Source organism: Heteronotia binoei, chromosome 4 (genome assembly GCF_032191835.1).
Source record: "Heteronotia binoei isolate CCM8104 ecotype False Entrance Well chromosome 4, APGP_CSIRO_Hbin_v1, whole genome shotgun sequence".
In the NCBI taxonomy this organism is placed as follows: Eukaryota; Metazoa; Chordata; class Lepidosauria; order Squamata; family Gekkonidae; genus Heteronotia; species Heteronotia binoei.
In genome coordinates, this window is record NC_083226.1 from 146,863,786 (window position 1) to 146,890,490 (window position 26,705).

Below are 26,705 nucleotides of genomic sequence, written 5' to 3' on the forward strand. Positions count from 1 at the left end.
TTTCAGCAATTTTGCTTCACTGTCCTTTGCCTTAACTGTCTCTGTTTTTCTTAAATTTGCAAATAGGTTTGAAGAAGCAGAGCAGGGAAAATTCTTTTTTTACTGAACCAACTGCTGTCGGTAGAACAGCGTTTCAGCTTTGGAGTTTCACAGAAATCTTCACCCTCACCAGAGCCAGTGTAGTCCAGTGGTTAACAGCAGTGAACTGGATTGGATTCCCCTAGGGTTGCCAGCCTCCAGGTGGTACCTGGAGTTCTCCAGGAATTGCAACTGATATCCAGACCACAAAGATCAGTTCCCCTGCAGAAAATGGCAACTGGGGGTGAGGTGGGGTGGGGTTAGACTCTGGAATCACATCCCCAAATTCCACCTTCCCCAACAGCACTGCAATCTCCAGGAATCTTCCAACCCAGAGTTGGCAACCCTAGATTCCCCACTCCTCTGTATGAAGCCTGCTGAGAGTTCTCTCAGAACTCTCTCAGTCCCACCTACCTCACAGGGTGTCTGTTGTGGGGACAGGGAGGGAATGTGATCATAAGCAACTTTGAGGCTCCTTAAGGTAGAAAAAAACTGGATATAAAAACCTCTTCTTCATTAGACACAATTGCACGTTAGATAGAATTATGCCTTCAAAAGATATAACTGCTCTCAAGAGGAGGAGGGTTATTCATGGCAGCAGCTTCCCCTGCATGCACATTTTATAAATAAAAAATAACACAACTCATGACAGACTCGTTGGTTCAAGACACCATTGACTTAATGTATATAATCAAGTTGGCAATCCTGCTTGGCTGATGTAGTATCCTACAAAGCATCAAGGGTGATTTTACTACTCATCAACTGAAAATGTGTGGCAAACCAAATGGTTGTGTGTATGGTTTTCTCTCTGTTTCCTTTTTCTGTGTCTTAAAGCAGAGGGCCCCGACCCCTGGGCCGTGGATGGGTACCGTTCCGCAGCCTGTTTCCAAAAAGGCCATGCAGCCTCATTGCCCTCCCTCATGGTGCCTCCCCTTCCCCCATTTTCACCATTTTAAGACCGGGGAAGGGGCCATGAAGTACCTCCCAGGCTGACCCCAACCCCCGCCAATCAGCTGATCGGTGGGGGAAATCGTGGCAGCAGTGGCAAGCGACCCATTGAAAGAGCGGCACTGCCCTTGCCTCCTCCCCACTTCCTTCCTGGGCATGGGAAGGAAGTGGGTGAGTTGCAGCCCCAGGGCAGCTAGTGTGAAATCCAAAGGAAGCCCCGCGGAGAAGAGGCGCATGAGAGTGGCATAAGGCTAGTGGGGAATCAGTCAACATGTGAGGTAGGTGGGGCTGAGAGAGAGCTTTCACAGCAGCTGCCCTTTCAAGGACAACTCTGTGAGAGCTATGGCTGACTCAAGGCCATTCCAGCAGTTGCAAGTGGAGGGGTGGGGAATCAAACCCAGTTCTCTCAAATAAGAGTCTGCGCACTTAACAACTACATCAAACTGTGGTACTATCTTACCTTCTGTTTCACAAGCCAAAATGTTTTAGGAAGAGGCATTTTTAATTGATGTGGTGTACAAAAGCATGTTACTGCTTACTGTCTTCTAAGTATTCCTTGGGTATATCCCCAGAAATCCTGAATAAATATTTCAATTCAAGCATAGCTTCTGAATTATAACAGTTAACTTGAATATGTTGTATTGGCTCACTCTGAGTTATTCTCATGCATTTGGCAGGATGAGGTGTTGATGGCAGGTGCTGGATTTGCTATAAATGGACAATTTATAAACAGAGCTGACAACTGGGAAAACAGAGCAGTGGGGAATGCTAGCATTCCAGATGCCAGTGGCTGATTTTCTATCAGAAGGTCCACAGCATGGAATTATTGATAGCTTCTGTTCTGAAAGGGAGGCACTTGGCTGATACATAAATGAATTCTACTTCAGTAGATGCAGAGTTTATAGATCTAGAGCTAGATATGTTCAACAGGGCTTGACTGCACAGTCCCAAGGCAGAGTTACTCCAGCCCAATGATTTCAACAGGCTTAGGCTAAAGTAAATCAGCATAGGGTTGTACTGCTGGCTTCTTAGGCTGGCATTTAGCTGCATGGGGTAGCCAGCCTCCTGCTGGGGCGCGGAGATCTCCCGCTTTTACAACTGCTCTCCAGCTGGCAGAGATCAGCTCACCTGGAGAAAATGGCTGCCTTGAAGAGTGGACTCTATGGCATTGTACCATTCTGAGGCCCCTCTCCTCCCCAAACTCTGCCCTTTCCTGGACCCACCCCCAAAGTCTCCAGGTATTTTCCAACACAGACCTGGCAATCCTAATTTAGCATATGTTTCAAATAGTTTTTTTTCTTTTTAATTCCTCTGTTGTTGGATTAAATCTCAAAAGGTATAACTTTACAAAACTATTATTTTTAACTAATGGAGCATGAACGCCTCATCTTGTCTTGTTCTATCTAGCTGGCTAGTGATGTCAACGTTTCCTCTTCAGTTGCTGGGCTTTGTCACAGAAATCCCTTTACATTACAGGGAATTTTGCAGTGCCTTAACTATTTAAAGCATTCAGAGAAGAGCCTGAACCTCATATAGCAGGGACACTTGTGAATCCAAGAGGTAGCCAGGCTGGCAACCAGGTGGCAAAGCTCATCATATCAGTATATGTCACAACAACCAAGTGTTAATGTTGACTTTCACTTTGTTTTAAGCCATAAACAGAACAAAAAGAGAAGTGCACAAAGTTCCTCAAATTGTAGTGGTTTACAGTAGGATTTACTGGTTCACTTCAAAATACAGGCCAGAAAACAGGGCCAGAAAATGAAAGTTTTGTTCTTGTTTTGAAACTCGACTTCCCTTCTTTCATTTCACCCCCATGTACACTTGATTCAAGAGTTACTGAGCTCATACAGTGCTGAGTAGAGGAATAGTGTACATGGTTTCCTGAATTTTACCATGTTCCACAGACAGGGTTACTAGATCTGGTTAGGAAACTCCTGGAGATTTAGGGATGGAACCTGGGGAGGATGGAGTTTAGGGAGGGAAGAAACTGCAGTGGGGTATAATGCCATGGAGCTCATCCTCCAAAGTATCCATTTTCTCCAGGGGAACTATCTCTGAAATCTGGAGATCAGTCATAATTCAGACTCCAGAGATCTCCAGGCCCCACTTGGAGCTGGGCAACCTCATCCACTTTTTCCCACTCACTTGGCCTTTGATAAGGGACAGGCTTGTTCGCAACCCTACCAAGATACTTGGCTCCAAGCCCTAAGTCTGGTTTCTGTGCCACACCAGCTCAAATAACCTAAATGAAGAGTGTTCAAAAATCAGAAAATCACAAAGTTTAGGTTGCATCCAAAGGTTTTTATTTTTCCTTGCAGTAAGAGAAAACCAATTCAGAAATCTTACTCATACAATTATTTTCCTCCCAACCTTACAGTGCCAGGCCTTTAAACCTCCTGGATTCCTGCTGTGACAGTCTCTTAATTTCCTCAGGCACTGCTCTGAAGTGTCATTCCCTCTTCCCATCTTTAGGCATAGCCCACCAACTGCTATTTCTGCAAAAGTCCCATTGAAATGAATGGGAGTTGCAGGACACCAGAGTTGGGTAGATTATTACCTTTGTTCCTCTTGTCTTTTGTGCTGTTTCTGCCACATTTCAAAAACCTTGTTTTCTCATTCAGTAATTGGTCAATATGCATTGCAGCTCCTATGACTTGCATTTTCTTCCCTTCAGTTGTCCTAAGAAAATATGCCAGTTACATGATACCCAGTATTTGGTAACTTTTTCCTAGAAATGTTGTGCTGCCAACCACCAACAGCCTCCTGCAACATCTGATGCCTGGAATAGTCCCTTTTATTGGTATTGCTTATTTTAAATCTCTCTCTTTTTGTTTCTGGAAGTTTAAATTATGCAGGCAGCAGTTCTTCGTGCAAAGCAACACACTAGGGAAAGAAGCAAGCAAGTCTGACGTTAATCTTAAGTGACTCTGACATTCCTAAGTACTAGAATAGGCAGCATAAAATTAGGATAGCTGAACATAAATAATTAAAATGGGGGGGAGAGAGTGCTATATCACTTCATAGTGGACGAAATGCAAAGTGGCAAAGGAAAAATGAGGGAAAGCAACATACAATTTTCACATGTGCACATTCCATGCACTTCAGATTTGATTTTAAGATCCAGATCTCACTGGTGGTCATAGTTTTGCACAATATGTAACACTCTGGAATCTAGGTATATCAAACATCCAAAAGGAATGGGGGAATACAGAAGGGGTGGGGGGAATGGCCATGAGAAACCACATTCCCACCTTATCCATCTTGCAACCTGGAACCCAACCTCACCTCTAGACCATCCTACTATCCCACACTCCAAAGCCATACAGCCTCTCATGAAAGGCTTGTAGCTCTTTTCCAGCCTCCCTGCACTCTTCTTTCAAATTAAAAATCAGTAATAGCCCAAAATTGTTGTGATCTGCCCTGAGCCCACTCACGGGATATGGTGGACTAGAAATTAACATAAATAAATAACCCATAATCATCTATGGAGTCCCTAACATGGCAACCACCCTTCATCAGCACTCTAGCTTGAGTACCTGTGCCTATCCTTTTTACAGCAGATGAAAGGTCCTATCCTTTTTACAGTAGGTGATATGAAAGACCCCTGCCAGAAATCATGAAGAGCTGGTCCTCAGTAGTCTCAGTCCTTGGAAGTGTGTGTGGGAGGAGGGTTGGCCTGTATGATTTGGCAATGTCAAGGCAACTACTGTAGTAGCAATAGTGGTGAAATCAGGAAATCCAGGATGAGAAACACATGCTATTTCAATAGGTCCTTTGTCGCTATAGTTGGGTCCTCTCTGACCCCAGCTGAGTAGGCTGCTGCCTGTTCTGGCCTGAAGTCTTGGCGCTCTTCTGTCATACTCAAGGAGGCATGAATTAGAAGGTGGTGTCCATGCTGGAATCCATTCCAGCCCATGCCAGAGGAAGGCACTTTCAGCAATAGTACAGCAGAGATGTAATGGAAACAATTAGTTACCATTTCATCAGCCATCACCAACAGTGGCTGTTAGCTATGCTAACCAAAGCAAACCTTCATACTGAGAAGAACCTCCATATTGAGAGTCTTCTGAAAACCAGTGCTAAGATTAGAGGCAACACCAGGGGAAGTCTTGGCTTTTGTTCCTTGTCTTCTGATCTTCCAGAGCAACTGGTAGGCTGTTGTGTGATACAGGATGCTGCACTAGATGGACCACTGGTTTGATCCCATATGGCTCTTCTGATGCATTTGTTTGGAATGCTGTCATATAGGGAAATCTGTTATCATGACACCACAAATGTTTACTTGACTGCAGGCAGTGTTCTTTCTAAGCTGCATATTAACACAGGAAGCCCTGCTCAGCAGCAATTTGTTGCCATGCAGGGTCTTGAACTGTCCACTGCCCATTTTAAGATTAAAGGTAAAAGTAATCCCCTGTGCAAGACCAGTCATTTCCAACTCTGGGATAACATCACATACAACAGTTCTATTCTGCTCAGGATGTGAACTGCTCTGCTCAGTGCGGGGGGGGGGGGGATTAGGGGGAACATTGGCTTTAGGGTGAATTGTTCCAGTCAGAAATACTTCTTGCCACATGAAAAATAGCATGCCAAACAGTTTAAAAGTTTGTGATGCCCAACCCATTGGGAAAGAGGAATGGAGATCTGCCATGCAGAGCATGTTGCCTGCCCAGCTGCATTAATAAGCCAAAGGAGAAAGAATGAAAGCAATGGAACCAGGAAGCAGTTAAGGTAAGTAAACCAGTGCTGATTTCATTATAGCCAGTGTTGAGTGAACATTTGCATTCCTGAATCATAATTTGATCACAAATTGTAAGCAGCACTCAAAAATTGTTCACTAGTGTTAACTATATTGCATACATTTTGCATATGTACATTTTTGCACTCTTCTCCTGTAGCTGCCTCTGCCCCCCTCACCATCTGCTCAACCTACCAGACAGAAAAGAAGAAATTTACAAAATGAGTTACTTTTCTTCTCTGTTTCTATCCTTCTGGAGGGGAGGGGAGAAAGTTGTGTGACTTGTCTTACTAGTATTACAATCTTACCAGTCTTGTCTACCTGCCACCCAAAGCCAAGTGTTTTTATTATTAGATTCATTGGTATGGTATAGCCAGGAATCTCTATTATGTAACAGAGCACACAAGGCTTCATGCAGCAGCAGCAGTAGCTTCTCGATCCTGTGTGTGTGCTAGCAAGGATGCAAAGTTACACTGAGCCAATTGTCAATTTCAAACAAATAAAATAGTTCTTTATTAGGGAACTCCATTCCAGATAGTATAAATGAGAGATAGAGATAGGATCTAATCTAACTAGCTGGATGGATGCAGATGCAGAATGTATGTCCAGCATCCATGGTGCCAAAGATGGAAAGTTTGCTCCTTCTTGGTGTATGGGGGGGGGGGAGGAAGTCTTGTCGCTAAGAATAGCATTCTACTTCAAAGGGATACTATCAGATAGCAGGAAGGAACGTATGCTCTCTATTTGTCCTGACTTCTCTCTCTGTCCCTAAATCTATGGTGCCATCTTTGAAGTCTGAGGCGGGAGACAGCATACAGTCCTCCGCTTCCAACACTTACATTAGCTGAATGTTCTAAATTGGAATACAAATGCTTTGTGCATTATTGCACGGCCGGCTGTAAACTGTAGCCTGATCCTAACCACAGTGAACATGCATCAACAAGGTGAGTGCTGCTGAATGATTGGTGCCTCCCACTGTGCAAGCATAAAAGCAGCACATGTGCTCAAAATGTGAAATGATGCATGATCTGCTTGAGATCATGCTGGGGCCCAGAAAAGGGAAATGTGACCCAGAAAGAATTGCTGGTTATCATGTCTCCCTGGAAACAGAAGACAGAGACAAGGTAGAGTACCTTTGGACTGGAATGTGCAACCTTGACTTACCCAAAACATTATGGACCTGAGAAATCTTAAATATATTTTGGCGCTAGAATTGCACGCCCAGAATTCTGGTACATAAGGCTGGGGCTATTAGGTTAACTGTATGTATATTAGCTAAGTTTCATTTTACTTCAGTTCTGGCAAAGAACGGCTTTCTTGCCATAAGTATTTGCTTTGCTGATTTGTCTCAAATGAAGCTGTTTCTGCATTCATCCTGAGAAGTTCCCTTGAGTGATACTCAGAGCAAAACCTTACAGGAACAGGACACAAGGGCTGAACTGGCAGTAGCACAGTCCAGCTGACTCAGCTGGAAGTTTATAAGGCTGGGCTGGAAGTAGGGTTGCCAAGTTGGGGGTGGAGCCAGGAGACTTTGGGGGTGGAGCCAGGAGACATTAGGGGTGGAGCAAAGATCAAGGCTATGACAAGCATAATTGAACTCCAAAGGGAGTTCTGGCCATCACATTTAAAGGGACCTTTTCAATTCCTTCCTTCCATAGGAAATCATGAAGGATAGGGGCACCTTCTTTTGGAGCTCATAGAATTGGACCCCCTGGTCCAATCTTTTTGAAACTTGGAGGGTATTTTGGGGAGAGGCACTAGATGCTATACTGAAAATTTGGTGCCTCTACCCCAAAAAACAGCCTCCCCAGAGCCCCAGGTACCCGTGGATCAATTCTCCATGATTTTCTATGGGAATAAATTTCCATAGGGAATAACAGAGTTCCCAGCAGACATTTCCCTCCCCTCCCCCCCGCTTTCTGATGACCCTGAAGCGGGGGGAGGGCCTCCAAACCAGAGGATCCCCTGCCCCCACCTGGGGATTGGCAACCCTAGCTGGAAGTGGCATGGTCACAAGCGAGAACAGAGTGACACCATTGTGGTATGTACCCTCTCCTTACTAAACAGAATAGGGTTGAAACTTCCAGGTTGGGCCTGGAGATCTTCCAGAATTATAACTGATCTCCAGAATACTGGAGAAGATGGCTGCTTAGGAGGCTGGACTCAGTGCAGTTTTACCCCTCTGAAGTTCCTCCCCAGGCTCCACTACCAAATCTCCAGGAATCTCGCAGCCTGGAGCTGGCAACCCTAAAAGAGACTGGGAAGGGCTACAGCAGTAGGAAGTCAAGCTACAAGTGTTGTTTCCATTGGATATTCTAGCTCTGCAATGCAAGAGGATCTGGGAGGCAAAGGGTTAAGAGAATTTTCTCACTCAGGTACATTTTGCAGTTGGCCCCACCCTCTCATAGGATAGATGTTGAGCCACTTTGGCCATTGCTTGCTTTCTGTTTTATATAGAACTTATCTTCTTCTTCTTCTCTCTTATATGGGCTTTGAGCTGTAGCAAGTTAACCTTTTTAAAGTTAATTTGTTCACAATAAGTTAAATATACCTACAAGGAAATATCATGTAAGATATGCCTTGATTTTTGTAAGTAAAATTTCTTTCTCTTGTTACCACTGGAATCAGATCATCTTTATAAATTGTTTGAACAGCATGTTCTCTTTAACCGGGAAATGTGGAGAATAAGGGATACCGCAAAGAAAACTTCTGTGCTTCCAAGGCAAATGGTGTGTTTTGGGTTTTTTAAAAAACATTTAATCCAATAATTTCCATGTATGGACAGAACTCTGTGATTTTCCCAGGCAGGGAGCAAAAAGTTGCATAGAACAGACCCCTTCCAATATTATAAAATATTGTAGGCAAAGAACTGGTGTTGTTTCTAAGGAATTTCTACAATGCTAGCAGATTATATCCAATCCACACAGGTCTCCCCCTAGAGCAAGACTGCCAAGAACCACCATGGACTCTAAACAAAGATTCCTTCTGCCTCCCCTCTCATTGCTCAGACCCAACCAAACATAATGTGAAGCAAATTACTTGACTTGCCTAGTTCCACAAACCCCCAGGGTGATCAGGGTCTCCATAATTTTGTCCCCCAATTTAGCAGTCTTACACCAAAGAAAACTAGTAAAGAGCAGCCATTGTCTGTGCACTTCGTCTTTCTGTTCTAGCTGGCTTCTGCCCTGCCTGAGGCATTTCCAGCTACAGTGCTATGTTGCACAAGAGATATGTCATAATGTGATGGAGTTTAGCTGAGTTCTCACCTTATCTGTCCTTATCTAAATCCTTGGTCCCTGGAGCCTCTTACTGAAGATTTTTTGATCCCTAGAAACTATTATTCCTTAGTAGGGTTGCCAGGTCCGTCTCAATAAATATCTGGGGACTTTGTGGGTGGAGCCAGGAGCCAGGATTAAACTCCAAAGGGAGTTCTAGCCATCACATTTAAAGCAACCACACTCCTTTTAAATGCATTCCATTGGAAATAATGGAGGATTGGGGCACCTTTTGGGGGGCTCATAGTATTAGACACCCTGGTCCAATCTTTTTGAAACTTGGTGGGGTTTTTTTCTTTTTCAAAAAAAGCCCCATCAGAGCCCAAATATCCAAAGATTGATTCTCTATTATACACTATGGGGATTGGACTCCATAGAGTATAGAGTATAATGGAATAGAGTATAGAGTATAATAGAGTATAATGGAATGCCCAGTGGACATATGAACATATGAAGCTGCCTTATACTGAATCAGACCCTCGGTCCATCAAAGTCAGTATTGTCTTCTCAGACTGGCACCGGCTCTCCAGGGTCTCAAGCGGAGGTTTTTCACACCTATTTGCCTGGACCCTTTTTTGGAGATGCCAGGGATTGAACCTGGGACCTTCTGCTTCCCAAGCAGATGCTCTACCACTGAGCCACCCCCACTCTCTGCTTTCTGCTAACTCGAAGGGAGGAGGACCTCCAAACCAGGCAAAGAACTGGCATTGCTTCTAAGGAATTTCTGCAATGTTGACAGATGCTGGCAGGATCCCCTGCCTCCAGCTGGGAATTGAAAACCCTGTTTTAGCCCTTAAGGGACTTTGCTTGTTGGTTCTTCAAGAGTTTGGGGAAATGTTGTGATGAACTCTTTCAAAGGTTTCAGAGCAATATCTATTCCCATTCCAGATGGAAAGGGGCAGAGGCTATGACATTGGTCAACATAGTGCCTATCAGTGCCGTGGCACTAACTGACTGGTTCTATCCCAACTGCCTTCTTCTCCAAAGCAAACAACTGGTCCTGGTTTTTCTCCACCTCCCTGGAGCAAGAGGTGCTTCAGAAGTGGTGCCAGATGACATCTTTAAGGAGTACCAATTCCAAAATAAGTGTCCCCATCACAGGAGGACACTTGGCTTGCAGCCTCCTAACAGTTTTGTCCTGGGCCCAAAAAACCACATGGCTGCCATTTTGTGCTATTGTCTACTCCCTGTTCTCAAAATTCCATACATGCTCGTAAGACTTAATGAGTTTGAGCACCCAGACGTATACTGTTTTACCCCCAAAGAGACAATGGATGTTCTGTTTAATCCAGTAAGCAAATGTCAAGGTAGTGACCTTGAGCAACCTTCTTTCCAACTGTTTGCATGTTCAATGCTTATTATCAGAACTGGACAAAAGTATATTAGTCCTGTCATGTGACAAAGCTGACACATGATCATTGTGTGAGCAGTCTCATTTGGTGGCTCAGGCTGCAGTCTGCAGATGATACAGTCTGTTGTTTGTAAAGCAAGTGAAAGGGGACTTTTTTTTCCCTTCCCTTTTTGCAACTGTAGATTTGGCTTGTTAGTCACAGGCTGTTCTTTGTTGTCTTCATAATATAAAATATGCATTAGCCAAGAAGATGCACTGTGGCTTTTATAGACACTTTCTGTTTTGACATATGTCTCTCAAGACTTCAGATCCAAGGAACATTTTTTTGTGTGTGTCCTTATGAAGTTTGACCCCAAGGAATTAATTTTCAGGGCCCTGTTCAGGAAATAGATTCTCACTGTCTATTACACTTAGTGGGAACTGAATATTTAGTGGCTCAAAATACATAGCTGAAACAAATTTTAACAGATGATTCAGTTCTTACATGACAGAATAGGATATTTCTGTGCAGATTCACAAGGAAGTGTCTATCTATGCCAAGGGAGCTGTTCTTCCTTCAAGGGATGCTATTAAATCCCATTAAACTCTAGCCAGGCAATCTGCACAATAGTGTTCATTATGAAGAATCTGGTGGAGAGATTGCTAGAAGCCCCTCCTTTTCCTTCACATTTCCATCAAGTGCATTTATAAAATATTGCAGGCAAAGGACTGGTATTGCCTCTAAGGAATTTCTGCAATGCTGGGAGATTTTATCTGATCCACACAGGTCTCCCCGAAGGACGCATGATATTTATTAAAGCTAGGTTTCAAGGCACACAAGTTAGTATCATTATCATTTGTTTTAATTGCCACTGCTGATTACAGCATGGATATCTAGAATTTATACATATATTTTCTCCCAGTCTTTCTCATGCCACTTCTTTTCAGGATGTAGTTCCATTTGAAGGAACGTACTGTTGTTACAAAGAGATGCCTATAGCAGTTTGATTAATTCACAGAACATGTAGATGGACTAAAAACAGTAGATTTGCTAGTTTGTCTCTAAATGTCACAAGAACAAACACTAAAGTAAATAAAGTGTCCACATTACCACTATTTGGCCAAAAGACAGAACCCTGGGGCAGGTGTGGTCACTCTAAGGAAATTCCCTGCCATTGGCTGAATTTCTGTGTCATCAGAGAATGTTCATGAACATTCTAATTTTTAAAGAATTAAATGTTGAGGGCAAAGGCCTAGGTACTGAAAAGGATGCAGGTTGTTAAGGAGGCAGGTAAACAAAAAATGTGAGCAGTTGTTACACTGATTCATACATAATGCCACAGCACTATTTGATTTTGGTTGGCAATTCTGAAGGGAAGGGTATGTTTATTCTAAGTTTGAGGTTTATTCTAAGTTTTTTTTTGTAATCAGACATAATTTCTGAACTAACCCTGAGTATGTAAATTATGTGCATGAATTGTAGGAAAGGTGTTTGGGTGTGTATGAGAGAATCAGGTTTATGAATATGTGTGTAGAAGTGGTATGTATTGGGGAAAGGCTGTGGTTCAGTGGTAGAGCATCTGCTTGACATACAAAAGGCCCCAGGTTCAATCCCAAGCATCTCCAGTGAAAAGGATAAGGAAGAAGAAGAAGAGGGGGAGATTGGATTAATACTCCACTCTTCACTCAGAGTCACTCAGTTTACAATCTCCTTTCCCCTCCCTTCCCTATAACAGACACTCTCTGAAATAGGTGGGGCTGAAAGAGCTCTTTTGAGAACTGTTCTTGAGAGAACCGTTCTTTTGAGAATTGTGACTGACCCAAGGTCACTCAGCACCTGCATGTGAAAGAGTGGGGAATCAAATCCGGTTCTCCCAGATTAGAGTCTGTGCACTTAACGACTACACCAAACTGGCTCTCGGTAGGTTTGTGAAAGATTATGTGAAATAGGTTATGTGAGAGACCTCTACCTGAGACCCTGGAGAGCTGCTGCCAGACTGAGTAGACAATACTGACCTTGATGGACCAGTGGCCTGATTCAGGATAAGGCAGCTTCACATGTTCATGATATAAGCGGAGCATGTGTTTGAAAGACAAGTGGTGGCATGTGTTTGGATGAATAAAGCTCACCACATTTTAAACTTAGCAAATCACTCCACCATAGTCACATCAAAATGTAAGCTAGTAAAAAGTGGCAGTCCAAATAGAAAAGAAACAGCCAGTCTAGTGCCAGAAAGTCATGAGAATCAGCCCTGGAAGTCTATGATGTGCGATGGATTCAACTTTTGGAAAGAAAAGCAAACATTCCTTTCAGTGAGGGATGAACATAACTCTCCCCTCTCCATTCCCATAACTTTTATCTCACCTGAAAGTAGGGAAAATGCGATAGATAGTATCACTGCCAAGCCTATTATCTTTGGCCGGAAGACAGTGCCAATTTGGCAATAATTCTTTGGAGATAATCAGTTTTTGTAACTCCTTGACCTCTTCTCAGCCACTGCTAAAAGCAAAGGAGGTTTAAACCAGTCCTTGCAAACAATCATTGTCTTTTCAGTTTATATTTGTAGAAGAATTTCTACAGGGAAATGCCAGTTATTTAGGACTAGATAACAGGCTTATTTAGGATACAGTTAAGATTAGTTACAATAGTATCTGCCAGATTTTGACAATAGATATGCAATGATATTTTGTATTTGACTGCTAACTCTGATAGCATTTACTAGTGGACATTGTAATACTTTTGATATGCAACTGCTGTAGTATTTTTGCTGCTCTTGGAAACTGGTCAAAGAATGTGACATCTGCATAAAAATTATATTTTTGGGGGGGGGGGGATTACAACTTTTTATATGCCCTCGTGTTCTTCCAATTTATTTATTTAGAAAATTTATAAGCTACCTCTCCAAAGAAATGATTAAGAATGTTTTAAACTAAAAGCAAAAACACTAAAAAATTGGCAATAAAAACAAAATGACAAAATTAAAACAAGCTACTAAAAACCAAACTGATGCCATTAAAAGATATGTTGACAAACAGGACCAATGATTACTGATTCTAGATTAGTCCATTTCTACAGTTTGTTTAGTCATAGTTGATATTTTGAGAAAGAATAAACCTGAAATGGCATCTAGAAATATCAGAAATCCAAAGTCTCTCAAGCACCCTGGTAACCACAGCTGGCCTGTTGGGGGCTCCAGGAAGCAACCTGGCAGTCTGCAAAGGAGTTAAAGTTGCCAGCTCTGGATTGGGAAATACCTGGGGATTTTGGGGGTGGAGCCTATGGAAAGCAGGGTTTGGGGAGTAGAGTACAATGCCATAGAGTTCACCCTCCAAAGTAGCCATTTTCTCCAGGGGAACTGATCTCTATTGTTTGGAGATCAGTTGCAACAGTAGAGTTTGGAGATCCTAGAGCCATACCCTGGAGACTGGCAACCTTAGAAGGAGGTATATGACAGCCCTGTCCACTTTATTCCCTTAGATGCAAGATTTCCCCTCCATTTTTATTTCCCTTCTGATACTGAGCTACCCTAATAGTGTGTTTTCTTCTTTGCTGAAGAACTCTAGCTGTCCCACCTTGTCCCAGTATAATCTTTTGGCTGTTCGCTCAGCCCAGGAACCTGAGGGAAGAAATGGAAGCCCCCTTTAACTTATGTGACTTAAATGGCACTTGAAAAGTTTTTATATTCTGTTGTGTCCTAGGTTCAAATGGAGAACTGTTACTTTTGGAGGGAACTGTTACTTTTGGAGGGAAGCTGAACAAGCCAAGCTTGTACTCCACACCAGGGTTCCAGAGAAGGCCTAAGCATGCCCAATCAGGGGAAGGATTGAAACATAAGTAGCCAATCAACATCTAGGCTCATACTGTACCCTGATAGGCCCTTAGGCCTCTGTAAATAGCCAATCCATGTACATAGTTAAGGTCCAATCAGAAGAGGGCAAGAATTGTATAAAAGGAGCAGGAGGTTTGAATAGAGCTCAGTCTGTGTTGGTGTTCCTGAAGTAAAGCTTGCTGAAATCACTCTCCGACTCTGGTCTCTTACTGCGCCGACCCCAGTACTTTACACTGGCGACGAGGATGGGATGCCAGTAAGAACCAGCAACAGAACCAGGAACACGGAAAGGTGGCTAAATCCAAGCCATCTGGGTCCCCACCTCCGCTCTGCGCACACCCCATCTCGCAAGCCGCCCAGACACGCTGCCAAGAATGGAGGCTCCAGCCAACCTCCTGCAGCCCTTTAGCATCGATCGCCCCGAGCTGTGGGACTCGTGGGTCGAAGGCTTCCAGTCATACCTGACCTTCCGGAAGATTACAGAGACTACCATGCAGAGAGCTCTGCTTATCAGTACGTGTGGCACGGAGACCGTGGACTTAGCCAGGGCTCTTCTCCAACCCAGGAAGCTCTCAGAGACGCCGGTGGACGACATCATCAGCGCTCTGGAGAAGTATTTCCAGCCCCAGCCAACCAAGCTCACCCGGCACTGGGACTTCTGACAAAGGACACAGAAGGCAAGCGAAACCACGATGGCGTTCTTGACAAGCCTGCGCCGGGTGGCAAGCCGATGCAGTTTCACAGACCTCAACGAAGCCCTTCTCGACCAGTTTGTATGGGGCTTGAGGGACGAAAAACTAGTACAGAAACTCCTGTCCCTCTCCGAGTGCGACCTAACAAAGGCAATTGATGTGGCCACCAGCTGGGAGAAGGGCAGATCAGCAGGGCCACGGCTGACAAGACAGGCTGCGGCACACCAGATCAACCCTGAGCCATCTACAGAGGACTCAGACAAGGACAAAGCTCTACAAACCGGCTATCGTTCAGCAGGAAGGAAGACCACCCATACCCCACAGGGCATGAGACACAAGACACCACCTGCATCTGCAAGCTGCGGGGGCCAGCACGAGCGAAAGACCTGCCAATTCTGGAATGCCACCTGTCGACTCTGCAGCAAGGAAGGCCACATCGCCTGCGCCTGCAGATCCACATCCCGAGCACGCGTCCCGCAAAGATCTGCGCACTCCGAAGGCCAGCCAGACTTCGAGACCGACGCTCTCCACGCCCACCAATACCCGGTACAGTACCTACCCTCGCCAGTCAGGCCCTCCAAAATCCGGGTCAATGTAGAGATCGGGGGGGTGCCCTGCCAAATGGAGGTGGACTCTGGGTCAGCATCATCTATTATAGCGGCAGAGACATTTTTTAAAATCCCCACCAGGCTGAGGCCTCGTCTCAGGGACCCGGGGTTTACCTTAGTGGACTTCCAGAAGAATAAGGTGCCTATCTTGGGAGTGGGCCCGGTCCCAGTCGAATACAAGGGGTTCAAGGGCCAGCTACAAGTGCTAGTGGTCAAGAACCACCTTACAAACCTTTTGGGTCTCGACTGGTTCAAGCCCCTGGGAATAGAGATCAGGGGGGTCAATAAGACTGTCGGAGTGGACTTTAACAAGGTTTGCGAAGAGTTCCCGGCCGTTTTCGATGGCACCTTGGGCTGCTACACGGGTCCCCCGGTTACACTACACCTCGACCCCACAGTGCGGCCTATTAGGCTTAAAGCACGGCGAGTTCCATTCGCGCTCAAGCCTAAAATTGAGGAGGAACTGGATAAACTGATTGCACAGGGAATACTAGAGCCTGTCACCCATGCAGCCTGGGAAACGCCCATCGTGACTCCAGTCAAGCCCAGTGGGGAAGTGCGGATTTGTGCAGACTATAAGTGCACCCTCAACAAGGCTCTTCAGGCCCACGCATACCCTGTGCCCATCGTCAGCCACGTTTTAGCCACCCTAGCTGGCACAAAAATTTTTGGCAAGTTGGACTTGGCCCAAGCTTACCAACAGCTGCCGGTGGATGAGGCCACGGCCAACGCCCAAACAATTGTGACCCACCGGGGGGCCTTTAGAGTAAAGCAGTTGCAATTTGGCGTGAGTGTGGCTCCGGGGTTGTTCCAGGAACTCATGGACTCTCTTTTAAAAGGACATCCCGGAGTCACTCCATTCTTCGATGATGTGCTGATCGCTGCAGCCTCGCCTGAAGAATTCGCCGCCCGCCTTAGAGGAGTCCTACAACGTTTTGAAACAGCCGGCCTCAAGGTCAAACGGGAGAAGTGCCTCCTGGGCGTGGATCGGGTGGAATTCCTGGGGTTCTCCATCGATGCCCAGGGGGTCCACCCCTCCGACGCCAAGCTGCGTGCCATCAGAGATGCTCCAGCGCCCACCAACAAGCAAGAACTCCAGGCCTTCCTCGGCCTCCTAAACCTTTATCATGCTTTTCTCCCCCACAAGGCAGCGGTGGCCGAACCCCTGCACCGGCTTCTAGACAAGAACCGACCCTGGGCGTGGGGCCGCCAGCACGCTAAAGCCTTCCAGGATATCAAGGGCCTCCTGATGTCCAACTCCGTCCTTGCCCATTTCGACGAGACCCTGCCCTTGGTCCTTGCATGCGACGCATCCTCTTATGGCGTGGGGGCAGTTCTGGGCCACCGACTCCCTGATGGGACCGAAGTCCCTATCGCGTACTACTCGCGGACCCTCTCGTCGGCGGAGCGGAACTACGCCCAAATCGACAAAGAAGGGTTGGCAGTTGTGGCCGGCGTCAAAAAATTTCATGATTACATCTACGGCCGGCCCTTTACCCTCTATACGGACCACAAACCCCTCTTGGGCCTCTTTGCATCAGACCGGCAGACCCCTCAGGTGTTGTCCCCACGGGTCCTCCGTTGGTCCATTTTTCTAGCCGGCTACACTTACACCCTAGTGCATCGCCCAGGCAAGGCAATGGGCCATGCTGACGCCCTGAGCCGCTTGCCCTTGCCTGACGTGGATCCCGATCCAGCCCCGGCTCATCAGATCCTACTGATGGACATGCTTCCGGACAGGCCATTGCTCGCCCGCGACGTTGCTGCCCGCTCCGCTCGTGATCCAGTCCTCTCCCGTGTCTTGGACTGGGTGGGGAGGGGGTGGCCCAAGGGCTCAACTGGGCCGGAATTTACTCCGTTTGCAGCCCGGAAAGACGAACTATCCACCCACAAAGGCTGCCTACTATGGGGCAACAGAGTCGTCATCCCCAAACCCTTGCAAGACCAAGTGCTTAGAGCCCTGCACGAGGCACACCCGGGCATAGTCCGCATGAAGGCTCTCGCACGAAGCTATGTCTGGTGGCCCGGCCTCGATGCAGAAATTGAGGCTTGGGTTAAAAGGTGCCCGACATGCCAGGTGTCAAGGCCTGACCCCCCACGTGGCCCAGTGCAACCATGGGAATCCACCAAAACCCCCTGGTCAAGACTGCATATGGACTTTGCTGGCCCCTTCCATGGGCGGACTCTACTCATACTAGTGGATTCATACTCCAAGTGGTTGGAGGTGGTCCAGGTGCCCTCGCCATCATCGCAGGCAACCATCACGGCTCTGAGGGCCATCTTTGCAACCCACGGGTTGCCGGAGACCATCGTCACCGACAACGGCACAGCATTCACGTCCGCAGTGTTCCAGGACTTCTTAGCCAGGAACCTCATCAGGCACATTCGCTCTGCCCCGTTTCATCCAGCCACCAACGGCCAGGCAGAGCGGATGGTGCGCACAGCAAAGGAGGCCTTGAACCGTCTGGGCCCCTCAGACTGGCCAAAAGACTTGGCGTGTTTCCTAATGGCCTACCGGACCACACCCACCGCCTCCACAGGTCGCAGTCCAGCCGAACTCCTCATGGGCCGCCGCATCACCACCCTGCTGGACAAGCTGCACCCTGACCGAGCCCCAGACAGGCGACCGGCGCCGGAACACCTTAAAGCCCCCAGAGGGTTCTACCCAGGTGAGACAGTGTGGGCACGGAACTATGCCACCACTGGCCCCGCCTGGCTCCCTGGAAAGGTGGACCACGTCACAGGACCGGTCTCCTATGCAGTGACCTTGGAGGGTGGACATCTCCTGAGGCGACACATCGACCAACTCCGTGGTCGCCTGCCTGCCGGGGAGCCAAGGTCAGAGGCTCCAGATCCGGACAACGTAAGTCCCCGTGAGCCTGACACAGAACAGGGTTCCGTGGAGCCCGCTTCGGCCCAGCAGGAGGAGACCCCCGACCGCGCAGCTGAACCCAGGTCTTCCGGGGCCGCCGTCCCAGATGTCTCCAGCTCTGCAGCCGCGGAACCACCAACCGAGTCAGAACGCCCAGTCCCCTCGGAGCTCCGACGCTCGACACGAGACCGCCGCCCTCCGGCATATCTCCAGGACTATGTCACCTGATAGCTGGAACTATGGGGGGAGGGGTGTTGTGTCCTAGGTTCAAATGGAGAACTATTACTTTTGGAGGGAACTGTTACTTTTGGAGGGAAGCTGAACAAGCCAAGCTTGTACTCCACACCAGGGTTCCAGAGAAGGCCTAAGCGTGCCCAATCAGGGGAAGGATTGAAACATAAGTAGCCAATCAACATCTAGGCTCATACTGTACCCTGATAGGCCCTTAGGCCTCTGTAAATAGCCAATCCATGTACATAGTTAAGGTCCAATCAGAAGGGGGCAAGAATTGTATAAAAGGAGCGGGAGGTTTGAATAGAGCTCAGTCTGTGTTGGTGTTCCTGAAGTAAAGCTTGCTGAAATCACTCTCCGACTCTGGTCTCTTACTGCGCCGACCCCAGTACTTTACATATTCCAAATAACAAAATATTTTATTCAACATAGAGGTGAAATCAGGGGTAAGATGTCTGAGGTAACTCAATATAGATAACTCTGAGGTAAAACCAGAACATGCACATACTTGAGTTCTTATATTTCAGGCTAATGAGTTTCTTAAGTTTTTCACAATGACTTAAATCTTTCTGTTGAGAGGCTTTTGTTGTTTTCCCCAAACATTCCAGCACATTTTCTTTGAGTATTCTCTGACTCTTTTGGTTTTCAGAAAGCTGGCACACTCTTTCTAGTACCCAAACCCATTTTCTTGAAATGCCAGGACTTGTCTTGAGTTTTTGACTGACTCTTAAGGTCTCTAAAGGCAGTTTCTAACCACACCAGACTAAGGATCTCTGCACTCTTTGCAATCCTTTGCAAATCCTTTAGCTGTTTGTGCAGTGCTTCTAAGAGGAATCTTCCAGTTCCAGGAGGAAGCAGGAGTCACAGCAGCAGTCACACTCAAGGGAGGCATGGCGGGAAAAGTCAATCATGGTGGAAGGGAGGGGCAAGAGTCTGCATGGGTGAAACACACTGACCTTTTAGGCACATTAGATGGTGGGTGGGGCAGAAAGCACAGAGGAGAAGACATTGGCACTGGGTCCTGCCCTTTCTGCAAGCCCAGCCATTATTATCATAGTTTTTGCCCAAATACCAGAGCATTCTGCATCACTAGTGATGCAATGACATCACTTCTGATGCACACCAGAAGTGATGTCACCAAGGGTAGTTGGGTCTAGGCGAATCTTTAAAAAGCTGTCCTAGGGTAAGCCAGGGAGGAAGGGCCAGACCTCTCTCAAGGCTTTCAGGGAGAGGAGAAGGGCATCTAAAGAGAGGGGGTGAGGAGTAAAGTTGAACACCCTCTTCTCTCACACTTTTGAGCCTCATTCTAGGCCAACACCAGTTTCAGGCTCTGGCCCACTGACAGGGGAGCCTGGCACAAAGTATTACAGAATTATGGAATGCTGTTCTGCACTAGTAATTATGGACTGCAGAGTGAATTTAGTGGAGGGCCACACCAATACAAAAAAAGCAAAATATTAAAACAGTAAGAGACACAGTTTAGGAAACGTAGTCAAGGCAATGTTTAATTGGCCCCCAACAACACATTTTTTGCTGCAGCTGCTACAATTTGAGCAACTTTATAGATTGCTTTCTTTCAAAAGCTTTTTTCATCATTAGAAAACTTACCCAGTAAAACAAAGCAGGAGTCAAGTTGCGCTTTTAAGACTAACACACTTCTTCAGACGAGGGAATAAGGTTGCCCACTTGGATTTACCCAGTAAAAGCTGAAGCAGAAGTTCCATGGAACCAATCTAAAGAAGGCTGAAAAGTAAATAATGTGTGCCAAAAGCTTATACCCAGAATTAAACTTTGTTAGCCTTAAAGGTGCCCCCTGGACTCAAACGTTGTTCTATTGCTCCAGACCAACACAGCTACCCCCCTGAATCGATCTGTGTGGATTTCAGTCATCACACCAATAGCTGGCTTCAAATACTCATAAAATATGGTTGGCGAAGAACTGTAGGGATGCCCTCCTGTTACAAGTATCAGACAAATGAAAAGAAATGTTAGAAAACTTCAGTTTAGCAGGGGATCATGTAAATGTTCCCTGGGACTTGTATACAGAGGGCAGCAAGTGTAAATGTCCATTTGGGTCTGTTTGGGCAGCATCTAAATCAGTTTAATACCAAGCTGATGGTGGACAACGCCCAAGAGGCACAGAGAACTGGCTTACAGAGAGTGCTCTGATGCAGGGTGACACAATGTCACAATGCATCAGCAGTTTAAAGAAGTATTTTTTTTTTTTATGGAAGAGAGTTCCTGGTTTCCCGCTGCTGACATCCATCTCTCCTGATCATGTCAGATAACAGTCAAGAAGCAAGGCATGAAAATGGCTGGTGTTGGACACCAATTGAAGTGCTGGATTCCTGAATATTCAAGAACTCAGCTTGTATTATGAAGTAAAATCCTGTCCACTAGATTGCAATACAAACAGTTGTTGGATTCAATGGCATCTGCATGCTCACCAATCCCATTTTTAAGTGTATATTTAAAGCTTTAAGTCAACATCCCCTCAAAAATAGTTCTTTTCAGATGCTGATCTGTGCATATTGAGAAGCCAGCAACTGCGAACATCACGAGTATGTTTCTCCTAATATGAACAATCGCCATGATGTCTGAACCAGCTCCTGCAAAGATTAAAAAAGGTCATAAAGGTAAAGATAAGGGTAGTCCCCTGTGCAAGCACCAGTAATTTCTGACTCTGGGGTGACGTCGCATCGTGATGTTTTCATGGCAGACTTTACAGGGTGGTTTGCCATTACCTTCCCCAGTTATCTACACTTTCCCACCAGCAAGCTGGGTACTCATTTTACTGACCTCGGAAGGATGGAAGGCTGAGCCAACCTTGAGCCGGCTACCTGAACCCAGCTTCCACTGGGATCGAACTCAGGTCATGAGCCGAGCATAGGACTGCAGTACTGCAGCTTTACCATCCTGCGCCACGGGGCTGCATCCTCTGAAGATACCTGGGTTTAATAAGAGCATTCTGGGCATTTTTGTAAAGCAAGATGTGGGGAACAACAGGGGGGAAATTGTGGAAAGAAGCATTATGCCAGGTCCTTGCAGTGGTGAGCCACTTAATCACTCAGCAACTTAGGGTGCTTTGCCAGGATTCCCCAAACAGTAGAGCATTGACTGAGTTAAACAGGGCCAAATTGCTCTGAAAGCCACTTAAATGGCACTGGAAAGGAAACTGTAAGTACAGGTGTCAACTGTTTGTAATAGCAATGACAGATTTGTAGAGACATCTCAGCCAAGTTTTTTTTAGTTTTGGATATTGTGCAATACAAAATTTGTCACTTAAATTTTTTTACCAGTGCATAATTCACTGGTGAAACAAACAAAGAGACTACAGTTGATACAAAGCCAGTGAGAAGTGGTTAAGTCATATTTTATATTCCATGGAAAGTTATCTTTGTTATATATTTTCATAGCAAATGGCTGAGCTCTTGTTTCCATTAAATGTATTTATTTACTTCATTTATACTCCACTTTCCACCAAAAATGTGGACCCAAAGTGGCTTAATTGTCTTTACAACAATTATGTGAGGTAGCTAGATTTGGCACCAAGAGCAGCACCTAAGAGGTCAACAAGATTTGGGGGTATAAGCTTTCGAGAGTCAAAACTCCTTTCATCAGAGGTAGGTTAGGGTGAATGTTGTGTGACTTTCCTAAGGTCAGTCAGCAAACTTCCATAGCAGAATGGGGCTCCAAACCTGGGTTTCCCAGATCCTAGTCTGATACCTTGCTGTTGGTAACAACAGCTAAGTGATTCCCCCACAAATGACAATCAGCAGGGCTTTTTTTGAGTAGGAACGCACAGGAATGGAGTTTCGGCTGGCTTGGTGTCAGGGTGTGTGGCTTAATATGCAAATTAGTCCCTGCTGGGCTTTTTCTACAAAAAGCCCTATGTAAAACAGTGATGATATCAGGGTTGTGGCCTATTATGCAAATTAGTCCCTGCTGGGCTTGTTCTACAAACAAAGCCCTGGCAATCAGTAAGGTAATCTGTGCATTACCAAGACACTACTACAATCTAGATATTTCTGGTAAGACTACAAAGCTGGATGGGAGACCATCAAGGGAGACTATGGCTGCTGTGCAGAGGCAGGCAGGTCTGTAGCCAGGATTTTAAAAGCTGCAGGACATGTAAAAAAGTCAGGGAACACTTAATGGCTCCCCTCCCCTGACCACTGCCACTGTGACTCAGGGCACCTGACTCAGGCTGCCTGACCTTCCCTCCTGCCCCCTGCCACTACCATCACTTGAGGGGCCACATGGGTGAAACTGAGAGCCAGGGGCCACCCCTCCCCTCCCCCATGATTTAAATTGCATGGGAGGGGTACCCAGGAGCTAGGGTCCAATTCGAGAAATATTGAATTGTCCAATTCGAGAAATATCTGGGGACTTTGGGGGTGGAGCCAGGAGACATTGAGGGCGGAGTCAGGAACAAGGGTGTGACAAGCATAATTGAACTCCAAGGGAGTTCTGGCCATCACATTTAAAGGGACAGCACAACTTTTTAAATGTCTTCCTTCCATAGGAAATAATGAAGGATAGGGGCACCTTCTTTTGAGGCTCATAGAATTGGACCCTCTGGTCCAATCATTTTGAAACATGGGAAGTATTTTGGGGAGAGGCACTAGATACTATACTGAAAATTTGGTGCCTCTAACTCAAAAAACAGCTCCCCCAGAGCCCCCAAATCCTCCAGATCAATTCCCCATTATACCCTATGAGAATTGATCTCCACATAGGGAATAATGAAGTGCTCAGCAGACATTTCCCTTCCCCCCTCCTACCCCGTTTCTGGTGACTCTGAAGCGAGAGATTGGCCTCTCTACTCACGAGTTGCTACCAAGTTCTTCCAAGTAACACAGACACACCATCCCAAGAGGAAGACTTTCAATCGGAGACTGAAGCCTCCGGAGGGGGAAAGGCACATGGTCCTCTGGGGGTGGAGCTTCCCCCCGCTGGCCAGCTGACTGGGGGCGGGAAGGAGCCTGGGAAAGTGGAAGAACCCCTGCTGGAACCTGGGGATTGGCAAGTCTACCAGGAGCAGCTGCTGCCTCTCCTATGCCATTTAAAGGGCCGGGAGGAGCAGCAGTTGCTCCTAGGTACCCTTCCCGTGCAATTTAAATCATGTGGGGAGAGAAGGGGTGGCCCACAGCCTCTCATCTTTCACCCCTATGGCAGTGGCAGAGGGAAGGAGAGAAGGTCAGGACACCTGAGTTTGGACCATGACAGGAAGTCAGGTGGCAGGCCCTCCACAGGCCCCCCCTGTAGCTTCAGGCCTGGAGGCAGGCAATGGCAAACCATGTATGATGGCTCTTGACTTGAAAATCCTACAAGATTGCCATAAGTCAGCTGTGACTTCATGGCACTTTCCACCAACATGAGAAAGACAACAGGGAAGAAGTGGCAAAGAACTTTCACACAGCTGTAGGTGAAATGAGAAGGTGCCAGCTCTCATGAAATCACCCTCTTTACAGTTTGATTGCTGGTGTCATAAAATGGCATGACCACTGATATGGAAGCTGTGCCACTGATCACTGCTGAGGATCCAAGCGTGTTCTAAGAAGCACTCTTAACAGTGCAATCCTAAGGAGAGGTACTCCCTTCTTAGTCCCTTGAAGTCAATGGGCTTAGATGGACATAACTCTGTTAAGGGTAGCACTGTGAATCTTAGTGTCCACAGTGGCCAGTTGAATTGTGTTTTCCCAATACCAGTGAATGGGACCCAAAGGATTAGGTATATGCAATAGTATTTTTTTTTAATTTTTCCTCTGAACAGCATAAAACTGATTGTGAAAGACCCCGGTTTCAAAATTGGTTTGCCACCTGACAAGGGAAGAGGGGAGGCTGCTGTTTCAGAACTAAAATGAGGATTGCACACACACACACACACACACACACACTGTGGCTAATAGCCACTGATGGACCTCTGCTCCATATTTTTATCTAACCCCCTCTTGAAGCTGGCTATGCTTGTAGCTGCCACCACCTCCTGTGGCAGTGAATTCCACATGTTAATCACTCTTTGGGTGAAGAAGTACTTTCTTCTATCCATTTTAACCCGACTGCTTCTATCCATTTTAACTCATTGAATGCCCATGAGTTCTTGTATTGTGAGAAAGGGAGAAAAGGACTTCTTTCTCTACTTTCTTCATCCCATGCATAATCTTGTAAACCTCTATCATGTCACCCCGCAGTCCACGTTTCTCCAAGCTAAAGAGACCCAAGTGTTTTAACCTTTCTTCATAGGGAAAGTGTTCCAATCCTTTAATCATTCTAGTTTCCCTTTTCTGGACTTTTTTCAATGGTATAATATCCTTTTTGAGGGGTGGTGACCAGAATTGTACACAATATTCCAAATGAGACCGCACCATCGATTTATACAGGGGCATTATGATACTGGCTGATTTGTTTTCAATTCCCTTCCTAATAATTCCCAGCATGGCGTTGGCCTTTTTTTATTGCAATCACACACTGTCTTGACATTTTCAGTGAGTTATCTACCATGACCCCAAGATCTCTCTTTTGGTCAGTCTCTGCCAGTTCACACCCCATCAACTTGTATTTGTAGCTGGGATTTTTGACCCCAATGTGCATTACTTTGCACTTGGCCACATTGAACCTCATCTGCCACGTTGACGCCCACTCACCCAGCCTCAACAGATCCCTTTGAAGTGCCTCACAATCCTCTCTGGTTCTCACCACCCTGAACAATTTAGTGTCATCTGCAAACAACGCCAAATAATTAATGAACAAGTTAAAGAGCATGGGACCCAGTACTGAGCCCTGCGGCACCCCACTGCTTACTGTTCTTGAGATTCCTGACAATATATTGCAGATGCAATGCTCAGGGACTGTAATGTAGAAGACGTCTGAATCCCACACAGTGAAGGAGCCACAACTGTGCATATACTGCATTGTAAAACATGTCCAAAGAAAATCAGAGGAAAGCTACTGGATCATACCAATGGTCCATCTTATTCAACACAGTGTTTTTCACAGTGGCCAACCATATGCCCAAGATGGCTCCAAGTAGAGCCCAGAGATCAAAGCTATCAGCAATGTGAAAGGATCTTTAATTAACTGCTAGAAAAAGATCCTTAAATCCATCTTTGAGGAATTTTTAAAATTGATCCATGGAACTAAATAGCTTGGGATTTGTTTGATGTTTCTTTATTATTAATGGGAGAACTAGGCTGGGGGTGGTATTCTAATCAGCATGGGGTGTGAACTGGCAGAGACTGACCAAGAGAGAGATCTTGGGGTTGTGGTAGATAACTCACTGAAAATGTCAAGACAGTGTGCAATTGCAATAAAAAAGGCCAACACCATGCTGGGAATTATTAGGAAGGGAATTGAAAACAAATCAGCCAGTATCATAATGCCCCTGTATAAATCGATGGTGCGGTCTCATTTGGAATACTGTGTGCAATTCTGGTCACCACACCTCAAAAAAGATATTATAGCATTGGAAAAAGTCCAGAAAAGGGCAACTAGAATGATTAAAGGATTGGAACACTTTCCCTATGAAGAAAGGTTAAAACGCTTGGGGCTCTTTAGCTTGGAGAAATGTTGACTGCGGGGTGACATGATAGAGGTTTACAAGATTATGCATGGGCTGGAGAAAGTAGAGAAAGAAGTACTTTTCTCCCTTTCTCACAATACAAAACTCGTGGGCATTCGATGAAATTGCTGAGCAGTTGGGTTAGAATGGATAAAAGGAAGTACTTCTTCACCCAAAGCTTGGAGGCTATTTAAAACTACAATCCTAGAATCCTATTTAGAACTACAATCCTATATCTATATATATATAGAATTTTGGCCACTGTGTGACGCAGAGTGTTGGACTGGATGGGCCATTGGCCTGATCCAACATGGCTTCTCTTATGTTCTTATGTTCTTGTAAAATGGTGGTGAACTTGAAACAGCGTTTTACCAACAGTGTAGTCCTAAATAGAATTGCACCTTTCTCAACCCATTTTAATGTACTAGGAAGGGTATTACTCTGTTTAGCACTGCAATGTTGGTGAAATGCTGCTTCAGATTTTCTAACATTTTACATGGTTATGTCTGTGGTGTAGGATTGCTATTACACCTCTCTGCTGG